This window comes from Stegodyphus dumicola, chromosome X2, assembly GCF_044657685.1.
Source record: "Stegodyphus dumicola isolate Sdum_Otavi_A_Nest chromosome X2, ASM4465768v1".
In the NCBI taxonomy this organism is placed as follows: Eukaryota; Metazoa; Arthropoda; class Arachnida; order Araneae; family Eresidae; genus Stegodyphus; species Stegodyphus dumicola.
This window is the reverse complement of record NC_140781.1, coordinates 38373579-38387926: the sequence shown is the minus strand read 5'-3', so window position 1 is coordinate 38387926 and position 14348 is coordinate 38373579. Positions and strand designations below refer to the sequence as shown.

At 32.4% G+C, this 14348-nt stretch overlaps 1 long non-coding RNA gene across 1 annotated transcript in view; it reads right to left on the bottom strand.

The window, feature by feature from the left end:
- Positions 1-13107, bottom strand: part of LOC118187750 (uncharacterized) — a 36512-nt gene extending 23405 nt beyond the window's left edge. The window contains exon 1 of the long non-coding RNA XR_004758013.2: positions 12792-13107. This is a non-coding gene — a long non-coding RNA (uncharacterized LOC118187750). The remainder of the gene's footprint in view (positions 1-12791) is intronic.
- Between the last annotated feature and the right edge of the window lie 1241 nt (positions 13108-14348).

The window sequence follows — 14348 nt, the reverse complement described above, 5'->3', positions numbered from 1 at the left end:
ATTCTAGGGTATACATGGAGTAGGTAAAATGATACGTTTTTGATAGGAACTGAAGATTTAGTAAAAGATGCCAATGGGGTAGATACCATGCCAACTAAAAGATAAATCATGATATTTATAGGATTCATTAGGATTTTTAAATCCATATAGTATTCGAGCTAGGATTTTATTGCAAGATTCATGAGATACTGAAATACAGAGCCTGGACATGGATGAGGCAGGCGAGGCACTTTCCTCAGGCGAATGACTACAAGGAGTGCCAAACCAGATATGAAAAATCAGAATTTTCTCTTAAAAAAACTGTATTTTTAGTTTTCAAATTTGAAGTACATCGAACTGTTTTAAAAATATATTTTAAAGACATAAATTTATTAACACTAGCTATAATAATTTAAAAGTATTACGTTCATAAACACACCTTTTATTATCTGTGCTTAGTGACCAACAGCTTTAATTCCGTTAATCTTTTATAACTCCCTTTTTATGCAGGATGGCGTCTCTGAGTTTATGTTTGACGCAGGGCAGTGTCTATATGATTAGCAGCAAAATTATTTTGAATGTAAACCAACTGATTAATATTATTTTTCAGGATTCTTTTTTCAGGTATTAATCAGGTTTCTTTGACTCATGTTTTTATCCCTTTGTTTTCATTACTTTTATACAACTCAGCTGAATTAAGAGACGAGTTAATAATATCAATTTATTTTTAAAAATACTGAGGTTTCACATATGTAAATACTTCTACTATCCTTTAATTTGAGCTTTTTCTTTCGCCACAACAAGATTTGTAAAGTACACGAGCTCAGCATTAACGCTTACGCAATTTCCTACATTTTCTTGCAACAGGCCTAACATATAGAGGCCTGCTGAAAAAGAATCCGAAGGCTAAACAAGGATGTTTGAAAATGAAATGTCCCGTATTATCAGCCTCGCGTAATTGGATGAAACGCATGGTTCAAAATCTTGTTTCGTTGTTTCCGTAGGCGATTTGCAGTAATGCTGCTCAGCTGGTTTACTACGATTATTTTTGGATCAGTTACACATATTCCTGGAGGGAACTAAAGAATCGACACTTTAGTCTTATTCGCTGTCAAGACTGTAAAAGTAAGCATATAACGTAAGATATGGCTTTTCTTTCTTTAGTTGTTTTATTGCTTATATGAATGAAACAATAAACTAAATTCTTTATTTTCTTTGAAACTAAGCGTTTCAGCGTTTTGAAATTTTTATGGAAGACTTAAATCAAGCTTTCATGGCTTATTCTAATATAACTGATACTATAAAACAACTGCTAAACTATACAAACAAAGCTGTTGATTTACAGATTTTAAAAACTTCAATTGAAATATCAAAATGAATTAGATTAGGCGTGTCAAACTTATTTGCTGATGCGAGTAATGATTAGTTGCAAACACCTATCATATTTGCGAAATTTAACACATCGCAGACCAATGAGTTTCTGATCAGACGGGGTGAAATTAAAAAAAAAAGCATGAAACATTATTACATCTTATTAATTTCAAAATTATACTAATATTGCATAAATATGATGAGACCGATGACCTTTAAAAATATAATCTAGTTGCAATTTAGTGGCCATTTTAAAATCAGAATTAATTGGCTTATAAAATTCTGATCAAGTTCAAATAAGTCTTTCTTACAGCAAAAATTCATTTGATTGATACAAGGTGTACCAACATTAAAGACTTATTCGTTGATTAATCTTATACAGCAAAGCATGTAGGGCTAGCTGCTGTAGAAGGGATGTTTTCTTGGAGTATATTGTATAGGAAATATCTCGTATGCACATAGGACCCAAACTATTGGCCATGCGCAGCTAACTCATTGAACCATTGTCCATTCTGCATCCAGAATGACCTCAGTCTCCCAGAATTAGTTTTTAATTTTCGCAAAATCATACTTGCATCCTTTAAAGCTTCACAAGGCAGCTTAAATGCCTCTTGAACTATTTCCTCCAAAATATAAATCATCTGCATACAGCGAAGTTCAACATTTCAACGGATTTGGGTTTATTATTCCTGTACTGCTTTAAGTGCTTTTTTTTTTATTGTTGCACTCAAAATAAATGACGATGACTTACAACCAAGTGGCAAACGTGTCATATGCATTATTTTTTAGTTTTCATTTGCATTTTCTGATAACCACAAGAACTTAAAAAATTTCCTAACCTCTTCGGAAATTCCAATCATCAAAATTTCTCTATATCAGCGCAAAATGCAATTTTTCATTTCCTAAAATTTAAAATAACATCTAATACATTGGGATTCAATTTCAGCCTAGTCTCTAAATAATCATTCAATGAAAGATTTTGTTTCGCTTTCGAACAACAATTGAAAATCACGCGAACTTTAGTGGTATCATTATCGGTACTCACAACTGCTCTATGTGGAATGAAATATTCCTTTCCGTCCCTAGAACATTTTCAATAATTCCTTTAACTCACTTGTGAATGTAGCCAGCAAGGAACTCCGGATCATTATGCCTTTTCCTGTTGTCTTACTAAACCTTTTCACTTGACCAAGGCCATATGATCAATACTGGGAACAACGGGACTTCACACCTATTAAAAACTAAAGGAGCTCTTACTAAACTGACTAAAATATTACAGTTCTGTAAAGAAAGATATTCACAATCATCAACTAGCTAAGTACTCATATGATAGCGACAGCATACCCATCAACAACCTAAGTAATTTTTATTTATTTATTTTTTATACATTCATTTATTTATTTTTTATTAATATTTACATTTATTTATTTGCATATATTTATTCGTTTTATTTATGTTACTTTTTCCTGCATTTATTTTAGTTTTTATTTTTATGTTTTCCCTTATTTTATTTTTATATTTATATTTATTTTGTTTTGTTTATTATTTTAAGTATTTGTAAAATTTAATCTGCAACTGTGTTTTAATTATATTGAGTACCAACTTATAACTCTGAATTATATGTAGCACAATTAAGTTGTCTTTGTTTTTGAAATACTGCTACTATATGTACACTCTGATTTTGTTAAACAATATGTACAGCCCTACCCTGGTGGTGGCGACTGCTGGATTGTACTTAATCTCCCGCTGAGCAGGCACTATTCTGTTTGGTATACAGCTGCCCAGCTGTTTGCCACCAGAAGCCTGCCCAGCGGTGTATAAATAAATAAAATAAATAAATTAATAAATATTAATATAATTAAATATTAATAAATAAATAAAATTTCTTTAACTTTGTTGATCCTTAATTACGTCTTTGTATTCATTGGCGAACCATTCATTATTTTCGAAATTCATTTTTAAGTCCTCAAGTGTGTTTTTTAGCTAGACAAAAGTTATTCTTTAAATCCGTTGGTTTGGTTCCCCATAACAAATAAGTTTCGTATCTTCCATCTACAAACCTCAAATTATCTTCAAATTGTTTAATCAAATTCTCATATGCAACTGACTACTTATTAGAAAATTCCTAAGCTTTCCCATAACATCTGCATATCGATGTTAACGCATAAATTTTTTTATACTACATTTCCCCAAATTTTATCCTCAGAATTATTTTGCGTTCCCTGCAGTGTAAGGCCAAAAACAGTTTGTATGCAATTTAGCGTTTTGATTATTTTTTCTACTTTCGACTCTTTAATGACGTCCCAAAAATGATCCGCCTCTATTAAAGTGTGATTATTTTCATTTAATCAATGCACGCCTCAGCTTAACCCTTTTGCTTAAAAATATTGGGAATATTTTTATTGGGGATTGCTATGGATAATCATTTGAGTAACTAATGCTTCTATGTCTTAGGATCGTGCCTATTCTTCAATGTTAAGTTTGCTACACTGTAAGTTTTATTTATGGCTTTTGTAGACTCTCAAAAGCATAAACCGACAATATTTCCTTTCGAATGGTTTTAAGTCTAAGGACATCTGCTAAAGATTTTATAATCCAAAATCTCTCCCTGCCATCATACATTAACACCCGGCCTAGTTTAAAGCTTGCTTTCGAACAAGCGAGGGCGGGGCAAGTTTGTAATAAAGCACTTCAATTCGACCCCCGATGAGACGAGCTGCAATGAGTCACTCACCGCGTTTGAATTCCCTTTTCCCCCTTCTGCTTATGCTGATTTATTACTATTTTCCCACAGCAGAGAGATGTGAGTTAAGCTGTTGCATTTCTTGCACGGGTTGAATTTAATTTTACAGAACCGCGTTAATTGGAATTTTGAGATCTTTTTATTTATCTTTTTAATCTATTTTTTCGTTCCGCCACATTTTCAAATTCTCAAAATTCATATTCTTTGTTACTACAAAATATGCAGTTTCTTTCAACATTTGTACTATAATTCGCAATTGATATATTCCAATTAGTATTAAGTTTTTATTTTTTTCTGGAATTACTTCTATATTCATTATCAAAATTATGATAATTTTCAGTTTTGCTGTTAAATAAATATGCTCTTTCCCTAGACCGAATCTCTTTGTCTAGAAAGGTAAACAAATTCTTAAAATTCCAATAACTATCTGGATATATTCTGTTGAATTCAACTTTCAACGACTCTAAAGTTCTAAAACCCAGCTAAATCATTTATACTTCTGATAACAGGAATTTTATGTAACTAATTCAATTGGGTTTGTATAAGAGTATTCTTGTTACGAAATTTACTTTTTAATAGATATCCAAAGCAGCATCGTGATTTTCTTGTTAACGCGAAACCACGTATATAATTAGATGCCATACCTCCTACATATGATCTTAAATAAATAAATTTGTCTATTTTTATAAGGTTACTATTACTATAAATAGCGCTTTCAAACTGGTATTAAAATTCTAGCTAAGAAGCAAGATCACCATAATATTTATTAATTATGAATTTAGGAAGTTTAACTGTTTTGGTTTCTCTATATTTTTGTTTTCTGGAATACTCCGAGAATTTGCAACAATAGAAAAAGATGCGTTATTAACATTCATTTCATATTCCATTACTCTATCAATTACATAGGCTATCTTTTGTTTGCAGAGGATAATTTTTTCTGAATATTGCTCTGAAATAGTAATTTCCTCTTCTATATCATCAAAATTGCAAAGACTTTTGAATTTAAACGTTTGAAATTAGTTTCCTTATCTATTATTTGGGCTCGAAATTTTTTTTAAGGTTGTAGAGACATTAGGTATTTTGGAAAGCAGGAGATGTGAAAAATGAGCAGTGCCCTCGCCGGGACTCGAACCAGGGATCTCTCGAATACGCGTCGAGCGCGCTAACCACTACACTACGAAGGCATGCTAAAAAGGCGTGAGAAATATCTTATAATGTATCTACTTTATTCGTTGCATTTATCTCACTAGAATCTTCAAAAATAAAAGCTTCAACTTTGTTAATTAACTTAGTTAACGTAGACCTAACTGCGCTAGGCTCTTTTCTCAGCTAATTCCGACATTTTACAGCAGTTCAAATTTCAAACAAAACGTCAAAGAGAATCCTACCTTCACTTCCTGCAAAAATTCCACAAATTCCCAAACAAAGCTTGCGACTAAACCACTAGAATTCACAGCTTCTGGAACCTCCTCACTGGTGGCTCCATAAAAAGGTAAAATACTCTCCTTCAAATTCCTCCACATTTTAAATAAACACGTTTAATTATAGACATTATGTTACATAGTAAATATGAGTTACACAACTCATCACACTACATTCTAAAAACCCCCGCCAACTCTGCCTCAAACCGAAACATTTTATTGACACAGTTGAGGGCTGCTACAACTCCCTTTATGACATACAGTGGATGGACAAAAATATGGAAACACCTTGTGAAATGCATGTTTGAAAAGAAAGATTGATTTTAATGAAATATGTAGGTGGCGCTGGCGTTTTTGACTACTGACGCCACCTATACAACTTCATAAATGTGCTAAACAGTTCAGTTGTTGTCGGAGTACTGTTATGTGAGGTTGTCATTGCATTATGTCAGAGTTAACAGACTTCGAACGTGGGCAAATTGTTGGAGCACGTATGGTAGGTGCTTTCGTAAGCAAGGTAGCCGAGGTGTTTAGTGTTTCAAGAGGTACTGTATCGAAGATTTATTCCGCATATTTGAAAAGCGGAAAAACATCATCTGCTAAATCACAGCGCGGACGAAAGTGTGTCCTGAGTGATCGTGACAGACGATCATTAAGGGCAATTGTGACGAAAAATAAGAAGACCACAGCTGCAAAAGTTACTGCTGAAATGAATGTTGTGTTACCGAACCCTGTGAGTACCAAAACAATTAGAAGGGAGCTTCATAAACAGGGAATTGCTGGCCGTGCTGCAATTGAGAAGCCACTCATCAGTGATGCTAATGCCCGTAACAGGAAAAGGTGGTGTTTAAGTCATAAAGCCTGGACTATAGAGCAGTGGAAGCGAGTAATATGGTCTTTCACATTGTTTCCCACTTCTGGCCGAGTTTACGTCTGGAGAACGCCATCTCAAGCCTATAATACAGACTGCTTGTTGCCAAGAGTGAAACATGGCGGGGGTTCTGTTATGGTTTGGGCAGCCATATCGTGGTTCTCTGCTAGCCCCATGATAACTGTGTCAGGGCACATGACTGCCAAGACTTATGTGAACATTTTGGCCGATCAAGTTCATCCCATGGTACAAACTTTGTTCCCCGATGGTGATGGTGTCTTCCAAGACGACAAAGCCCCTGTTCACACAGATCACATTGTCCAGGACTGGTTTTATGAGCACGAGGATGAGTTGTCCCATCTTCCCTGGCCACCACAGTCACCAGACCTGAATATTATCGAACCTTTGTGGTCTACATTGGAACGGAAAGTGCGTTCTCGTTATCCACCGCCAACATCGTTATCTGAACTTGCCACCGTTTTGCAGGAAGAATGGTATAATATTCCCTTGGCAAACATACAGGAACTTTATTTATCCATTTCGAGAAGACTGCATCTGTTTTGGATGCTAACGGGTTTCCTACATCATATTAAGCAAAGAAACATGTTTTTTTAAAGGTGTTTCCATATTTTTGTCCAACCCCTGTATATCAGCACTTGTTGATGTGTGTTAAAGATGAAGCAAAGAAAAATGAAGCCATAAAATTCATTACATTCAATAGAATTCAAACCAGCGATGAAAATATATTAGAAAAATTTTAGGAAAGTCTAGCTATTTCAACATGAAAATCATGTTCTTTTTACGTCAGTGTTATGTTCTACATAGGATTATTCGTGTACATTAAGAGGTGCCATAGGGATTTTGAGACGTTAATAAATTGATTGTAACAGAAAATTATACTAAATTTCATATAAGGAAACCGTAACTCGTATTAAAATATTTGATACTTTCCTTTATGTGACAACACACCTCAAAACACCTTTCTACACAATGAGAGATACATCTGTCAGGGTTGTCACATGTATCTCTTATTCTGTAGAAAAACATTAAAATTAATTATTCACATGCATCCCTTGAAAACAAAAGTGTTCTTGTTTTCAAGGGAAGTAACACAGATGCACGTCGGGCATCAAGATTCAACGCTGTTAAATTTTGTATCTATAAATAACCAAAGTATCTCGATTGCTAAACTATATGGAATTAGGTTATGAATTATTACAGCAGTATGAAAATAGTAGCATTTTCAAGCACCCCGATTTAAATTGTTATGTGTGTTATCTGAGTGGAATAAAACTCTGCAAAAGGTTAATAAATCTATAAGGGATATGCTCTCTCCTTACCGCGTATCTTCGAAATGTAACTGGATAGCACTTCCGGCAAGCATCAAAAGGTCCGCTGTTCGTATTCCGGCGACGGTATTGCACATTTCTCATGTTCTTGCATCAATATAACCTAATAGGTCTACAAACTCTTACAACTAAAAACTATACATAAGTGCCTACGAAGTCTTATTGCGGCACTGACAAGTTCAAGATGTTATTTTCTGCGCTCTTCAAAGTTTTAAATTGACCTGCAGTAAAAACATCCTTTGGGTATTAAAACTTTGAACAATGAAAAATGAAACGAAAGCCAAAATAACGAAAGCCCTTTGTGAGAGGAATCCACTATTATTACAATCGAAGCGGTTCTGCGAACCACCTGAAAGTTATAAGCGAAAAAAGAAATCAAACTATGAAAACATCATCTATTTAGCAAATTCAACATTATAATGATTGCTCAAATTAAATGTATGTAATTCTAATAAAAAAATCAAAGAAAGTGACTTTAGCAAATATAATAAATTTATAATAATTTTGAAAAGAATTGTTTTTTCTTTATAGTGATATAAGTTTTGTCCTGCAATTTAAAGAGGCTTAAAAGTTATATAAGAAATTAAAAAATATTTCAATATTACTGTTTCAGTGTTTGAAATCTTAAGAACAACATCGCTTTTATAAATGTATTTGCCATAACTGTTAATGGTTGTACCTTTTATCAAAAATTTAACGGAGGGCTTTATAAAGAATATTGAGAGTTTATAATATTTCTATAGAGAAAGATTTTCTCTTCCTTTTGTATATGTTTCATCCCAAATATTTAATATTGGTGGAGTTATAACCAAATTTATAATATTTTTATATTCATTTTTAATTTTTAAATTCATAGGAAATCCTTATTTACTATGCTTATGCTATAACTCAAACTAGCTCATGCAAAAAATATTTTAAACAAATTATCCGAATAAATATGTTAAACAAAGTTTAATATAGTTATATATCTGAATATTATATAAAATTTTATTTTATAAAATTTGATAGCAATATACTACTGAACTCAATACTTAACCGAATAAAGTCTTCAAATTTTAAAATTTTGATAAAATAGTAACTTTTTAGTAACTAACTAAAATTTTATTAATGACTTTATTTTGAATCATTAATTTCGGAAAATTACACTATTTCAAACTAAACATTTTGACACTTTTCTTCGATTATGACTGAAAAATAAAAGCAATCTATAATTGATCAGGAACACAAATAGAAGTACTGGCTTCAGATAATTTCAATCTAGGACGACTATCCACGGTTCTAGGAGATTCTGGACTTAGGATGATTAATTCTGGATGTAGGCAATCAACTTGGAGATCATAACTATCAATGATATTCAATACCATTATTTATTCATGCGGAAGTAATACTGATACTTTTTAAAGGTGGTTGCTACGGGAGGTTTCACCGCATATATTTTATTCATTCTGAATCAGAATGATGTCTAAATTTACAACATTAATACACTGTAGTAATTTTATTTATGATATTCTTCATGTAATTTAATGCAAATTCTGCGTCTCTCAAAAGTAATTAAACATTAATAGCTTTCATAATATTGAGCAAAATTTAGTTATTACGACACGAAAAAATTCAAGGCTTTCGCATCTGACTTCTGATTTTGCAGGCACTTCAGGATCTTAGAATCGTTTCGTAAAAACAATAGAAAATGAATATAAATAGTAGAATAATTATAAGGTGAATGAACTTGAGACTGCGGTTTTAATAGAGAAAGTGCACATCTCGTATCATAGATTCCCCTTTCCCACTCTCTATTGCTAAACCTCTGCAATATTTTTTTTCCAGTATTATCTCCAGAATATTAAGTGTCCACCTTCACCGAAAATGCTAAATTAGATTTGGGTAGCAAATACTTAGAATTTTTACTTTCATAAATTTTTGGAAAAAAAGGCTGAGGTTTCCTGTAATCTCACAAATGTAGGACATTTTCTTTGGCATCAACTCAAACATCCAACAGACTGGATTATATTTTAATATTCTCTTATTTAATTGAAACGTTTGGTTTAGTTTTATGTGATTGTGGCAAAGCCTCGATAGCTCTCTGCCTAAGGGAAAGGATGCCTTCGTGGAGAACTTTCTAAGGGAAACTGACTCGTATACACGTTAAACATGGGGGAAAACACCGAAAACGGCCATGCAGCCAGCCCATTCGAGGAATTCGAACCTCGGACCGAACTACCAGTGTTCAGCGACTTTACCGCTTGTCCGCTGGTGGGCCTTAATTGAAGCGTACTCTATGTTATTAATAATGCTCTACTACAAATCTGGATCATTTAGAATTCGATTATTTTTATAGTAATGAGAATAATATGTTGAAATCCATAGGCTAGTTTTTATTTACCTACGATCACTAGCAAAGGAGAGGTTAAAAATCGTTGAGTATTGGTACTTTGACCTGAGTTTAAATGGCAAACGGGCTGGTCGCATGGAAGTTTTCACTGTTTTTTTCCCTTTTGTAACATGACTACGACTCTATTTCCATTAGGAAGTCTTCTGTGAAGGCATCCATATCCCCTTAGACAGATAACCTTAGAATTGCAACTTAATAATCCTATTTAATGACCTTGCAGGTCTACTTTTTTTATATTTTATCCTGTAATGCTTTGAATATAGATTATAAGAAACTGCTAACTACTTTAAATTAATCGTTTCGACAACTTTTGCACTAAATTTTCTTTTTAAAATTTTGGGCATGATTTTAGAAGCCTAAATATGTCCGATCACAAGACATTGTATTTATAACTGTATTACATATGAATTACAGGTAATCTGATGGGAAAATGAGAGCTCCAGTACTTGGGGGGTCGCTATATTTTTAACACAGCACCCCCGAAAATTGATTTTTGCATAGAAACCTCCTAAAAACCGGATTCCCCCCCCTACACTGTAGACTTTAGCATCAGATAAGGAGTGTTTACTGATTATTCATTTAGTAGATAAGATGATGTACGAGTTTATCTTTGACTGATTTTCCCGAGGTTTTTGTTAATCGATATTTAGCCTTTGTATTTTTCTTCGTATTTCAACTACTTTACTATGTATATGATGGTTATTTCCTAGGTAGGGCAGAGTTTTTTAGCAATGCAAACAAACATCGGGTTGTTTGTTTGTCGCCTCTCTAAGGCGGCCATCTCCACAAGAGGCCCAAATCACTTGAAACGGTCGGGGGCCGCTTAAGAAATAAATTATTATTTATTTGCTAAAGTAATATTGATTATATTATCTCATACTATAAAGTTAGTAGAATGTATCTAAATGAAGCAACCCTGAAGTATGATACCCTGAAGTATAATCCCGAAAATAATATTTTTAAAGGCACTTGAATTTAAATCATGAAAAATAGCAATGCAAACTTTTAATATGAAAATTAATAAACCAAGTAATTATCGTCATTAATCGGAAATTGGTTGACTTTTCAAGGGGAACAAACCAACTCCCGTTCAATTAACAATAATTAATAAATGCGAAGGTGTTTCGTCTTTTACTCAAGTAAGAAGTTTTATTCAAGTTCCTTCAAAAATATTATTTTCGTCTTTAAATATCATACTTCTGGGTAACTTCATTTAGATACATACTACTAACTTTATATTAGGAGATAATATAATCAATATTACTTTAGTAAATAAATTATTATTATCTCACTTTGCAGCAATTGCGCAAGTATTAGGAAATTTATTTCGATTTCAGTGAGTTTCAATATTGAATTAATGAACTGAATTTCATTGAAATCGAAAAAAAAAAATGTTTCTAATATTTGCGCAATAGCTGCAAAGTAAGACAATAATAATTTATTTACTAAAGAAATATTGATTATATTATTTCCTAATATAAATTTAGTAGAATATATCAAAATGAAGTAACCCAGAAATAAGAAATTTAATTCCGAAAAACATTTTTTTAAAGGTACTTGAATTTAAATCATGGAAAATACTTCTGAAAAAATTGTAAACTTGTAAAAAGGTACTTGAATTTAAATCATGAGAAAAAGAAATTCAATCTTTGAAAAAGAAAATTTATAAAACAAAATAGTTATCGTCATTGATTGGAAATTAGTCGACTTTTCAAAGGGAACAAACCCACCTCCATTCAATGAACAATAATTAATAAATGCGAAGGTGTTTTGTCTTTTACTCAAGTAAGAATGATGTGGCATCACCTTTAAAAATTTTTTTTTCAGAATTATTTTTCATGATTTAGATTCGAGTACCTTTAAAAATTTTTTTTGGAATTCAATTTCTTACTTCTGGGTTACTTCATTTTAATACATTCTACTAAATTTATATTAGGAGATAATATAATCAATATTTCTTTAGTAAATAAATTAGATTTGAGTGGCATTTAAGCGTTTCACTTTCTTTAACATTCGTGATTTTTAAATTGCGATGAAGATTTTTCAGGTTCTTGTAAAGACTTGTAAAAGACTGAATATTAATTATTTAGACATAAATTAGTGTAAAAATAATCTTTCAATTTCTATTCATCTTATGAAATTCGCAAGAAAAACCTTGAATCAATTATTGATCATTATTTTGATCTTCACTAAAAATTACAGAAAATGAGAATGCAATCTACTTCATTGACAGCAAGTGAAGAGGTAAAAATATAATTTATTAATGAAAACACGGGAGAAATAACTTCTTAAACAAATGCCTCCGTAGTGATTCCGATTCTATTCAGCTCGATTATCACATTTCATGTTTTGAGTAATCAAAGTTAATATATGTGTGATATTACGAATGTATTTCATGCTATGACATCATTCTAAAGCTGCAAAGGTTTATTAAGAAGCTCAGATTCGTGTTTAATGATCCATTTTATCACGTTATTTATTTTATCGCGTTAAAACACTTCAACAACAACTTCCATAGAGGGTAAACGAGCCATAGAGGGTTCGAATTGAATTCCAGACAAGTTCTAACTCAAGCCAAATAAAAAATATTATAAAATTTTGTCTTCTGTCTTCTTTTAAAAAAAAAAAAAGAAAAAAGAAAAGAAAAGAAAAAAAAGAAAGCACTTACGAAATTCATGTACCAGAATGTTCTTATTGAACCAGAAGATTCAATTCATAAAACCGGATTCCGTAATTTTGCACTGAAACTGGAGTCTCCGGGTCGAAACCAGAGAGGTGGCAACTGAGACTTCACATCTTACTGCTCTTTATTTGCCATAATAAGCTTTGCGAAGCAAATTAACCGAGCATCAATCACATTTTTATATACCCTCCTGCTAGGCGTTCAAACCGACCCCCTCCTGCTATCATTAAAGCAACTACGGGTGCTTGTCCTTAGGGCCACTTCTCTGACGTCTAGCAAGCTGCTCGCTATGGTATCTCGAACCGAGTGAACCGACCTGTAATCTGATGGATTGTTTACACATATCAGAGCGGACTGACAACTCGCCTCCGCTTGTTTACAATTGGATACCGACGTAGCAGTTGCAATGTTTAAAGTTTGCGAAGCAGTTTCCAACGGACTAATTTCTGTTCTCGAGAGGAGAGGGGGGTGGAAGAAGAAGAAGAGTACTATCCAATATCCTGAAATTTTAACATGTTTAATAATATCTTCATACTCCTCCTGTCGGCGATTTTTATCTTAATACTTCTGACTGTTCTTCCGACTATAAATAAAATATAATTTGTTGTTCAAATAAAAAGGAAAGTCTATAAGCAAGATTTCAAAATTTTAGATTGTACTGTATTTGATGTAATTGGCCATGAGTAAAAGCTGGTTTTATATCAAAAAATGAAATGTTGGCCCTTTCATTATTTTTTCATTAAAAACTGTGTTTTATCGGGCAGTTGAAAAGCATATAATTTAATTGTTTTTTGATTATAGAAAATTAAAAATAAAATAAAATAAAAAATCTGAAAGTTTTCAGATTTTATATTACGCCCTCAGAGTTTTTTTAAAGTTTTGTGTATTACTTTTATTTATTAAATATCACGTTCTTCGCACTTAAACCATAAAATTCAATTCAACAGAAATATCACAAAATATTTAAAAAGAGCATATCTTAAGAATTTCCGATACACAGTCTCGTCCGCTGGAGATGAAAATGGTTTTTTTTTACGTACAGTGTTGCCATTGCTCGCTTTGAAATCTTTGAGTCTGTTAATCAAAAATTCGTTAAAGGTTTACAAAATATGAAACAGATAATAAAACAAATTCGAATTCAAAATTTGGGCATCCAGGTGCCCGTGTTCGGGAGGAGGATTATGTTATTAAAAATTTGATGGCTCTAGGTACCGCCGTTTCTTTCACAATGCGAGAAACAAGCATACATTCATGTAGATTCTTCACTATTTAATTTCTTTAATACAGGGCGATAATATTTGGTGGCAGCAATCTGAAAAGTGATTCAAAGCATTTAAGTTTTCAACGCAAAACGCCAAAACGAAATTAATAGTCCTTCTGGGCAAAATTGCTCCTTTGGGCTGATAAATACGTTTAAAATAAATATTTTGAATCCGAAACCCTAGTTATTTTTCTTCTATGTTTTTTCAGGAATATCAAAAATTTACATTTATTCTGAACAGTAGTTAGTAAACAATGGTCGCAATATTTAAGTAGTGAAGC